Source organism: Phyllostomus discolor, chromosome 4 (genome assembly GCF_004126475.2).
Source record: "Phyllostomus discolor isolate MPI-MPIP mPhyDis1 chromosome 4, mPhyDis1.pri.v3, whole genome shotgun sequence".
NCBI lineage: Eukaryota > Metazoa > Chordata > Mammalia > Chiroptera > Phyllostomidae > Phyllostomus > Phyllostomus discolor.
Genome location: NC_040906.2, coordinates 137,290,346 through 137,300,207, shown reverse-complemented (window position 1 = coordinate 137,300,207; position 9,862 = coordinate 137,290,346). Strand labels below are relative to the sequence as shown.

General features: G+C 35.9%; 1 pseudogene; it reads right to left on the bottom strand.

Moving 5' to 3' along the window:
* Positions 1-206: 206 nt before the first annotated feature.
* Positions 207-3,507, bottom strand: LOC114495569 (annotated as a pseudogene).
* Between the last annotated feature and the right edge of the window lie 6,355 nt (positions 3,508-9,862).

Here is a 9,862-nt window from a genome sequence, read left to right as displayed (position 1 = left end):
GGGTACTTCCTAGACTTTTTGCTCCAGTTTATACATGGGTGGTGGTAGTGTTTACTCCATCAGATAAGAAGGAATAAAGAGAAAAGTGTTTTAGAGGGTGGTGGGAAAACAGATTCCATCTGGACACATCTTTGAGCTGCCAAAGAGATGGACCAAGTTTACCTTTGATGGATCATCATGGACCAAGTTTACCTTTGTATCTCATGGCAAGACTGAATGTGTAACCTGAAGTAGAAGCCCAAAATGTGCTCTTTCAATAAATGAATGTATTGATGTTTTATATTTTAGCTTATCATTTCTATGTCTAATGATTCCATTCTCTAGTAGGAAAGTGTCTTCACTGAAAATAACCAGGGTTTTCTGCAATGTTGCAATAACTTATTGTTGATTGCTACAGGCAAGCAACCCCAAGCATGGTTGGCAACCACGAACAGCTAGAAGCAGCTGGAACAGAATGTCCCAGTGCATCCAGAGGGAGCGCAGTCCTGCTGACCCCTTGGTCTTGGCCTTTCAGCCCATGATGTTGTGAAAGAATAAGCTTGGGCTGTTTTAAGCCATGGAGGTTGTGGTAATTTCTTCAGCAGCACCAGGAAACTGATGCAGTTACCTCTGGAGGTGGGTTGGAGGAATAAGGTGGAAAGAATGGAAAAATGTAAATGTTGTAGAAGGGATGAGGGGAAGTGTGAGCATATGTTTTTCTGTAACTCTGACTTTTTGAAACATGTTAAGGTTCCACAGACTAATAAAATAAATGTGTAATTAAAATCAAGCAGGATGCAGGAGGAACCCCCAGTGGAAAACAGACATTTGCAGATTGAATCAAACTATATTACAGTTGAATAAACAAACACAGTACAGGGGCTGGAAGAAAAAGCTAACCTAAATAACTTCCCAAAAGAGTATTTTGACAACATATTTGAAGTCTAAAGATAAAAGCACTATATACAAATATTGTGCTCTAGTTAGTAAACTTGTTTTTCACAGAGGTATGAGTTAGCAATTCTGAGACTAACTGATGTGTATATAGGGTTGACTAATAAGTAAAAACGTAGATAATGAGAGCCAGATTTCTTACTGTTAGAGAAAGGAGTTTACAAATAAGAAAAGAGGCTGGCTAAAATGAATTCTGAGGTGGGATTGAATGCAGTAGTATCAGTATGAGTTCATTAGTTTTCATATACATTTAAATATACATCTACAAATTGATGCATGTGTGTTTATAAATAAATGCATGTGTTATATAATTATTCTTTACTATACAAGAATAGTTATATTTCCTAGCTCAGTGTGTTGATGGGGCTCTAAAAGCAATAATACCTCAGTGGCAATTAGCACATCTAGCATCCAGATCTTCATTTTTAAGTCTCAGTCTCTAATTAAAACAACTAGAGCTCCTTGAAGAAACGGCTGATTCTGGGGCTGGGATGAGGTAACTACAAGATGAGCCTGGAACATCTTTTCAGTCCAAAAGACAAGTGCTTAAGAATCATAGAGACATTTCAAAATGACACAGGAGCCAGCCCAAAGTGCCTCCAAATGGCCAAAGCTAAGAAAATTTGAGCAATGAAAAAATAATGAGAGTAATGAATTATAACACAGAGTAAAACAAATATTCACAAAATCATGATGATATAAATGAGTAATTAAATAAATGAGGGGGAGAAAGGAAAGCTCTTTCTCATGGGAGAATTTAAATTTTAAATAAAGAAAGAAGTATGGATATAAAAGATCACCGTTGTGACAAATGTCACAGTAAGTATTTTTGCACGTAAGCATTATCAATAGTTACTGGGAACTATTATAGTGGGGAAAGGAATTATGGGAAACAGTATATACATAGTCACAAAGAATTTCTCCAAAATATATCTGTTTATTACACAAAGGGGAACACAGTAATATTTTCCCAATGGAAAGATCTAGCATAGCCTACCTTAACCAGTGGACTAATGAGAACATCCCCATTAAGGAGCCACATGAATGTCACATGCTCCTGATAGGATGTTCAGACACAGCATGTCACTTCCATGCTACTCTTGCCAAAAATGTAGAACTTGAATCTTATCATTGGGAGTCATAAAACAAACATAAACTAAGGAGCATGCTACAAACTAAGTAGCCAGGACTCTTCAAAAGTATTAGTCGTGGAAGCCCCCCCAAAAATAAAAAATTGCCTAAGATTAAAAGTGACTAAGGAAACATGACAAAATAATGCATGACCTTGAATTGATTTCTGGTTTCAGAAAAAGTAAATTAGTGGAACAATTGATGAAATTTGAATAAACTTCATAGATTAGTTAATTGTTTTTATATTGATGTTAATTTCTGGGTTTTCATAGCTGTGTTCTCATTATGGATTGGTTTGTTGTCTTGTTTGGAATTTTTGTATCTGTATTCATGAGCGAGATTGCATTTTTCTTTCTCATATTGTTCCTGCTTGTTTTGCAGCTCCAATTTTGTAGTACCTTCGTAACTGTGGGTTTAAGTAAACACTGGAATTTACCACACATAATTTATTGTTTTATTGTTCACAAATAGTTCTCCTCCCAAACTCTCTACTTTCTGGAAACAGTACACTGTCTGAGCCCATCGATGTTGGGCTTGTCCATGTGACCCGATCTGGCTAATGGTATGCGAGCAGGTGTGATACACACCACATCCAAGCAAAGGTCACAGTGCAGTTGGGTGGTTTTGTGGACTTTTTCTGGTTCCTAGCTCCCCTGTGTAAAAAAGGCATATCCAGGATAGGGGAAGCTACTTAAGTCTGAGTCCTGGAAGTAGAAGATGGAAGTAGAAAACACACGTAGAAGACATGATTTCAGTGCACAGCTGGGGAAAACGACAGAAAAGTGACAGTAAGGAAGAGAACATAACATAATGTGAGCAAGAAATACACATACACTGTATGTATGACATTGCTATTTTAAGATTGCCATATATAGCATAACCTTTCTAAAACTAACATTCTATACCTTAAATGTTTTGTAGAACACTCTGATAAAACCAAGTATTTTCTTTGTGATAAGATTTTAAACTACTAATTAAATTTCCTTAATAGTTATGACTCTAAATTTTCTATCATTTCTTAAGTCATTTTGGTAAGTGATAAAATTCTTAGAATTTCATTTATATTTTCAAATGTGTTGGCATAACTTTTTTCATACTATTCTTTTTTTTGTTACATAAATTAATCCATTTATTATAGGCTAACAATGTTTCAAATTGTGGAGAGTCTACCGGTCTTTCAGTTCCTTCAGTCTTCCCATGGTGGACTTTATTTACTGTGACAGCAGAAGGTATCGTAGGTCCAGGCACCACAAGCGACAGTTTTCATGCAGGAACCTTACTGCCTCATTCCCACATTTTGCCTCCTCATCTTGGTTTTGCCACAGGAGGAGCAAGTGTACTTGGTGTGATGGTTGATCTCAATTTTCTTCATTTTCCTGAGGGAGGAGCCATAATGGTGCCATATTTACCCATGATTTTGACCTTCTTGGTGCGTTTAGCCATTTCACCTCAAAGTAGATCAGTACCCAAGAAGCCCTTTTTATCTTCTTAATGTCTGTAGAGCTTACATGCCTTTTCTATTTTTTCATATTAGACTCAAGCCTTTTTTCTTTCTTTTAAACTTTTTTTTCCATTTTAGGGGGAGCGAGGGGCGAGTCTACCTAGAGATTTGCAAATATTATTTTTTTAGCCTCCTCAGAGGATATGTTTATTGATTTTAGAGAGTCACCCAGCCAGGGCAATATTATTATTTTTTTAAGAGCCATTTTTTTATTTTACTTGGTAGGATTAGTTTTAGGTGTCAGTAACAGGAAAACTCCAAATAACCATGGCTTAATAAATAGAGAATTTTATCTCTACCTCCCATAAAAGTTCAGAGAGGGCTCTCTCCAGGGCCAGCATAGTGGCTTTATTCATTAAAATGTTCAAAATCAAGATCTTTCCAGTACACCATTTCATTTGTGTCCCCATGGTCCAAATCAGAGGAAGAAATAGCTTTATAAATAGCAAAACAGAGGAAGAAATAATGTTATGTTAATTTTTCTGCTCTTTTGAGTTTTGCAACTTTCTACAATAAAAACCTGTTACATTTCAATTAAGAAAGTTTAAACAGAGATAATGAAAACCAGAGATCATGAAAAGGACAAAACCAGAACAAAAAAAAAGACAAAATGAGCAAGCCGACCAAATATGAGAAATACATTGGAGAAGCAAAGTAAAAATTGATAAATACTAGAAATTTTTCATAATTAGCTCCAAATAAAAAATATATTCAATTTAAAACTAATTAGTGAAGAAAATTGAAGTAATAATGGTATTGCTGATTGTACATGACATCAGATCATGTAGAGTTGTCTAATATGTCCCTATTGCTTCCTAATGACCCTGAATTATGCCAAATATATCCTGTGACAAGAGACCAGTCATGGGCCATACCATATATATTAGAAGTCTTCCGTCACAGCCAGATCGATATGTCCAGTCACATTGCTAACAGAAATAGTGATTAATAGTGCCCTAAGTAAGTCTCCTCATTAGTGTAGTTACACAGAGAATTAGCAAGTTCCATGTACCCAAGTCATTAATACACAGTCATCCAACACTTAATCAATGAGTAGCTTCTTCTCTTTCTGTATGAGGTACTACAACCCTTAAGTTAGAATTCCATTCCCTAAAGTACTTTACAACCTTTGTCATTAGTGACCAACTTAAGTATCTGGTATTATAACTTTCAGAACACTCTGGGAACTGTACACACAAAAAGGTCTGAAAATTGAGAAACAGGTGATATGTTTTCTAAGGAATACAAATCAAATAGCAGCTGCTTTGGCCAGTGTGGCTCAGTTAGTTGGAGCATTGTCCTATAACAAAACAGTTGTGGGTTTGATTTCCCATTAAGGCACATACCTAGGTAGCTGGTTCAATCTTTGATCTCTGGTCTGAGTACATATGAAAAGCAACCAATCAATTCTTCTCTTGTATGTTGATGTTTCTCTCTCTCCTTTCCTCTCTCTCTAAAAGCAATTAAAAATAAGAAATAGTAATAATTAAAAATATAAATAATCAAACAGCAACTAATTGTTACAAAAGTAAAGAGAGCCAAACCTAGAATTATTTTTTTAATATGTTTGATTTTATATCATGGAAAATAACGAGGGAACATTATTTCGAGTAATTTGTGAAAGATGTATTGTAAAAGTTAGCCTGATTTTATATAGACTATGCTTTAACACATAACAAGAAAAATTATTTTCAGGACATTAGACCAGTTAGATCTGTATGCTCTGATGTTTTTATTTTTCAGGAAGAGATACAAACTAGAAAAATATTTTTTTCCAACCCCCATTGCCTCATGGCTTCCACATACTGCACATCCCTCTGTCTTTCTTTCCAGAACTGCTTCTACTACCAAACTCCTCAGCCTTCTCTGTTTTCTCTCATTTAAGCTTCCTGAGATAATCCAGGAGTCACCTGGCCTCAAAGCTCCTTGCCCAGCCTATTACTGTACTTTTCTTATAATAACATGCATACCCAGTTCTATCACCTGCTAGTTATGCAGTACTAGTCAGGCAATTTAGGATTAAGGAAATGCCCAGGGATAGTTTCCCCATCAGGAAACGTGCAGGTCTCCTCGCAAAGGAACTATGAGCATGGCAGCCATGTGGAGGCTGGTCCTGCCTGGTATGTGCATGTGACCACCATGTTGGGCAAAACTGCTTAAAGGAGAAATCGGCATATGAGGCAAAAGCTAATCAATATGAGAATATTTTTTGTACAGAGATCCTAATAAATAAGTATGACTCACCTAAGATAAAGGGAAACCTATCTGGCCTATACCATTTTGGGCCTATGGACTAAGAAGAGGAGCTTTTAGGGAATTCTGCCAAAAGATGATATATGCTTTCTTTCTCTAAGATAGATAAATATTTTTTTCACACTAAGAAATTGTTCATAAGTGTTATAGTGTAATATAACTGTTCCTAACATTCATGGTTCTTCCCCTTCTGCAGTGTTAGAATAACTGGTGGAGGAAACAACTAATATAGATTAAATAGGACAAAATTTCCTTTCAATTATCCTCTAGATCTAGATTGGCAAGTATATGTCATATCTTAGACAAGAACAATTGGTTGCTAGTGACTGTCTAAAGCCTCGAGTGGAGAATTCTGAGGTCTTACTGGGCTTAGTGCATAATAACTGTGTAGCAAGGTGTGCCTTGGGAACCCGGGGGAGAGTGGCAGCACCCGTGCTCGCCCCGGCTCTCCTGACCCAGATGCCTTTCAGTTACTTTGAACAGAGCAGCAAGCCAACCAAAGATGACTGGATTTAGAATCAGATTTTGCCTGAATGTTGGTTCCCAAAATTGTATTTATCTTTCATATTTTATTTTTTAAATAAAATATTAAAATATTTTACTATGATAAGCTATTAGATTTATTTTTTTCTGATATTTAACAGGCAGCTGGTACACATCTGTCACTGTTTTAGGTTATTATTAAAAAATGTTAAGCAGGAAAAGATGTGGAGCCTCTATTACAACACAAGTGAAACATTCATCAGATAATCATAAAATAAGTTTATATTGTAACCGAGGACAAGCATTAAGAATTTGAGGTGACTGATGTCATAAAAGTTTATGTTGAAGAGATATAGCCACTTGCTAATCATGTGACCTTGGTCAGATGAGTTAATTAACTTCTCTCTGAGCCGGTATAAAATCAGGGCTAACAATATGTCAGAGGAATTTGTAAAAATTAACTGACAGTGTATATAGTATGTGTAATATGTGGAGATATGTATACCAATTATACATATTGCTAACCATTTATATATGTATAATCAATTGTTATACATAATCAATTGTATAACCAATTGTTATACATATTGTTAACAATTTATATTGTTATACCAATAAACACATGATTTATAAATATGCACATTGTGTATGTCCACTGAAATATCCTATTTAGTAATTATACATGAAGTGGTATATTAGTTTCTGTGAATGTATGTAAACACTCTATTTGGGGGGCTAATATACATATTCTATATATTCATTAGTTTATGTTAGCAGTGTAGGTGGACAAAAAGAATTGTTATAGTTCCAGGAAACACAGAACTTTTACCAAAAAAAGAGAAGAATAATTAGCACTGATCATCACACAAAATAACTAGGTGGAAAGAAGGTCCTAGAATGTTGCAAGATTGTGGACTAGCCAAAAATATCAAGAGCATCCCTTTAAAGGCTTTCTTTGTTGAACACTAACTACAATCAGAATTAGATGATTAACAAGGAACACAGCAAACTAAGAAGTGACATCTGGCAATCAGAACTTCTGGCAAATAGGAGCACTATGAGAACACCTTAAAGAAATTCAAAGCAGGAGCAAGTAGAGACCCTCCTCATAAAACTAGGGAGCCTAAACTATGAGAGCACAGACTTTGGAAGCAGACATCCCAAGTGCTAATCTTAACTTTGCCAATAAACATTTGTGTAAGCTTGGGAAGGTTACTGATCTCTGTGCCTGAGATTCTCATCAGTAAAAATGGGAAACATAATAATACTTACCTCATTAGGTTAGATAAAATAATATAATTAAGGTAGTTAGAACAGTTCTTGGATCATAGTAAATTTTGTATAAATGTCAGTTATTATTATTATTATTGTTACATTTATAGAGCCCTTTAAATTAAACACCAAAATGGGAATAAAAGAAAATTTCAGTGAGAAAACTAAGCTGCTTCCACCAGTGATTTCTAGTAATCGATTAAAATTATATCATGAATGTTTTCAGCTGTAAGTAATAGCATACCTGATTAACCATGGCTTAATCAATAACTACATGTAACTATTTTATATACTAGAAGACTAGGTGAAAGTTTTACTGGTTTGGTTCAGGATCTCAGGATATTGCCCACAACCAAAGCCCTTCTTGTCCTTCTCATCTGCCATCTCCGCTTACTGGGTTTTTACCCTGTGAGCTCAAGAGGGCTGCCACAACCACAAACCTAAAACCCCTCGCCACAGGGAATGAAGTTCTCATTACCAAGAGCCAAACAGTGTACCAGTCTATACAAAACTGGAATTCTGTTAATAATGGAGAATCTTTACGATTTAGAAATGTTCTGAGTTATCATTAAAAAGGCAATCAAAATCATTCCCTGCAGCAAGTTGAAAGTGTAGGTAATATTTAGGTACAAAGAGCATGAGGGAACTAGAGAAAAGAAGACAGAAGAGCTATAAGTGATTTGGGCAAGTTTTTCACAGTGAATTTTAAGTGTAATTGTATGAATAAAAAACACAGATTTATTTTCAGAAATGCAAATGAAACACCTGGAATAACTGAAAATAATATAGCTATGTTTCTTATATTATCACTCCACAGTGTATGTATTATCTGAATTATCAAAAATGTTTTAAACTGATAGTTAAACCTAGATCCTCCTCTACAAACTGCCTTTCTTTTGTGATTCTTTTTACACAGTAAGACTCTGAAAGGAATTGATTCTTCTTACACTTTGCACTTCTGCTGCTGCTTTTCTCTGGAACACTCTCTTACCGTTTTCTCTTACCATTGCTCTATCTCATCTCCTCTTGTCCAGATCATCAATGACTTTCAGGTTGCCAAATGCAGTGGTCACTCCACATCTGACAAAGATCATCACTTCCACCTTAAATTCTTTCTTCACCCCCTAACATTCTGGCCCTTCCTGCTAGTCCTTCTTTACTAGATCTTCCTGCCCTTCCCAACTTGTAAATGTTGGGAAGCTCCCTTGATGTCATGCAAAGATCAGTCCTTTAGATCTCTGTTCTTCAACCGCACACATGATCTACATGGCACATTCAGTCTTATGGTATTGAATGGCATCTTTAATGCCGAATCCAACCCCCCAAACTGTCTCTATTTCAAAGCTTTCACCTGAAATCTAGAGTTATATCTGTCCAAGAAGTATCTCAAAATGAAATGAGAAAAGTCAGCTCTTGTGTTGCATGTCACTACCAGAACTGAGAAGTAGAGACAAGGATTCAGTCTTTATGGGTGTTTTATTCAGATGCCAGTGATCTGAGAAGACAGCAAGTTATGTACCCTAAAACCATCTTAATATTTCATCTCAAGCTGACATTTTTCTAAGGAAAAGAAAAGGGGAGGTAAGGGGATAAAAGAAAGGTTAATTAGATAAGAATTGCAGTCTGGAGGCAATTTTCCTATTATTTCTGTATCCATTGAACAATAATTCTGTAGCTGCATCTCTGGATGTGCCCTGCCTGGAACACAATGACTCAGATACCATCTCCAAGGCTTGCAGAACCCTGGGGCACAAAAGCTGAATTGCTTGTCTACCTCTAGGAGTCGTGCAGTCCAGTTCCTGGAATAACAGCTTTGCACATGCATTAATCACTTAAGCCTATCAACTATAATTGAAGCTAAAACCTTTAGCTCTCTAGTTCCCCTATCAAAACTTAGCATATCCCAACTATACACTTGATTTCCTTCACCACCCCCTGCAAAACTGCTTCTTATGAAGGTTTTCCATAGATCAGTATCTGATCCTGAATTTTTACCCATTTGCCCAGTCTTTAAACATTGAAATCATCCTTAACTTCTCTCTATTTACTGCCCCTTTGCCCATCAGATGGCAAACCCTGTAGACTCTATGTTCAAAATATACCTTGACTATAACCACTTATTATCACCTTTATTCTATCATCCTGCACCAAGCCACAATTATCTAGTTGTAGCTATAACTAGTCTCCTTACTTCCAATTTCTCCCTACAATCTGTTCTACACAAAAGTCAAAACAGTCTTTTTAAAACATGAGTCAGATCATATCAATCCTCTGCTCAAAATCATCCAA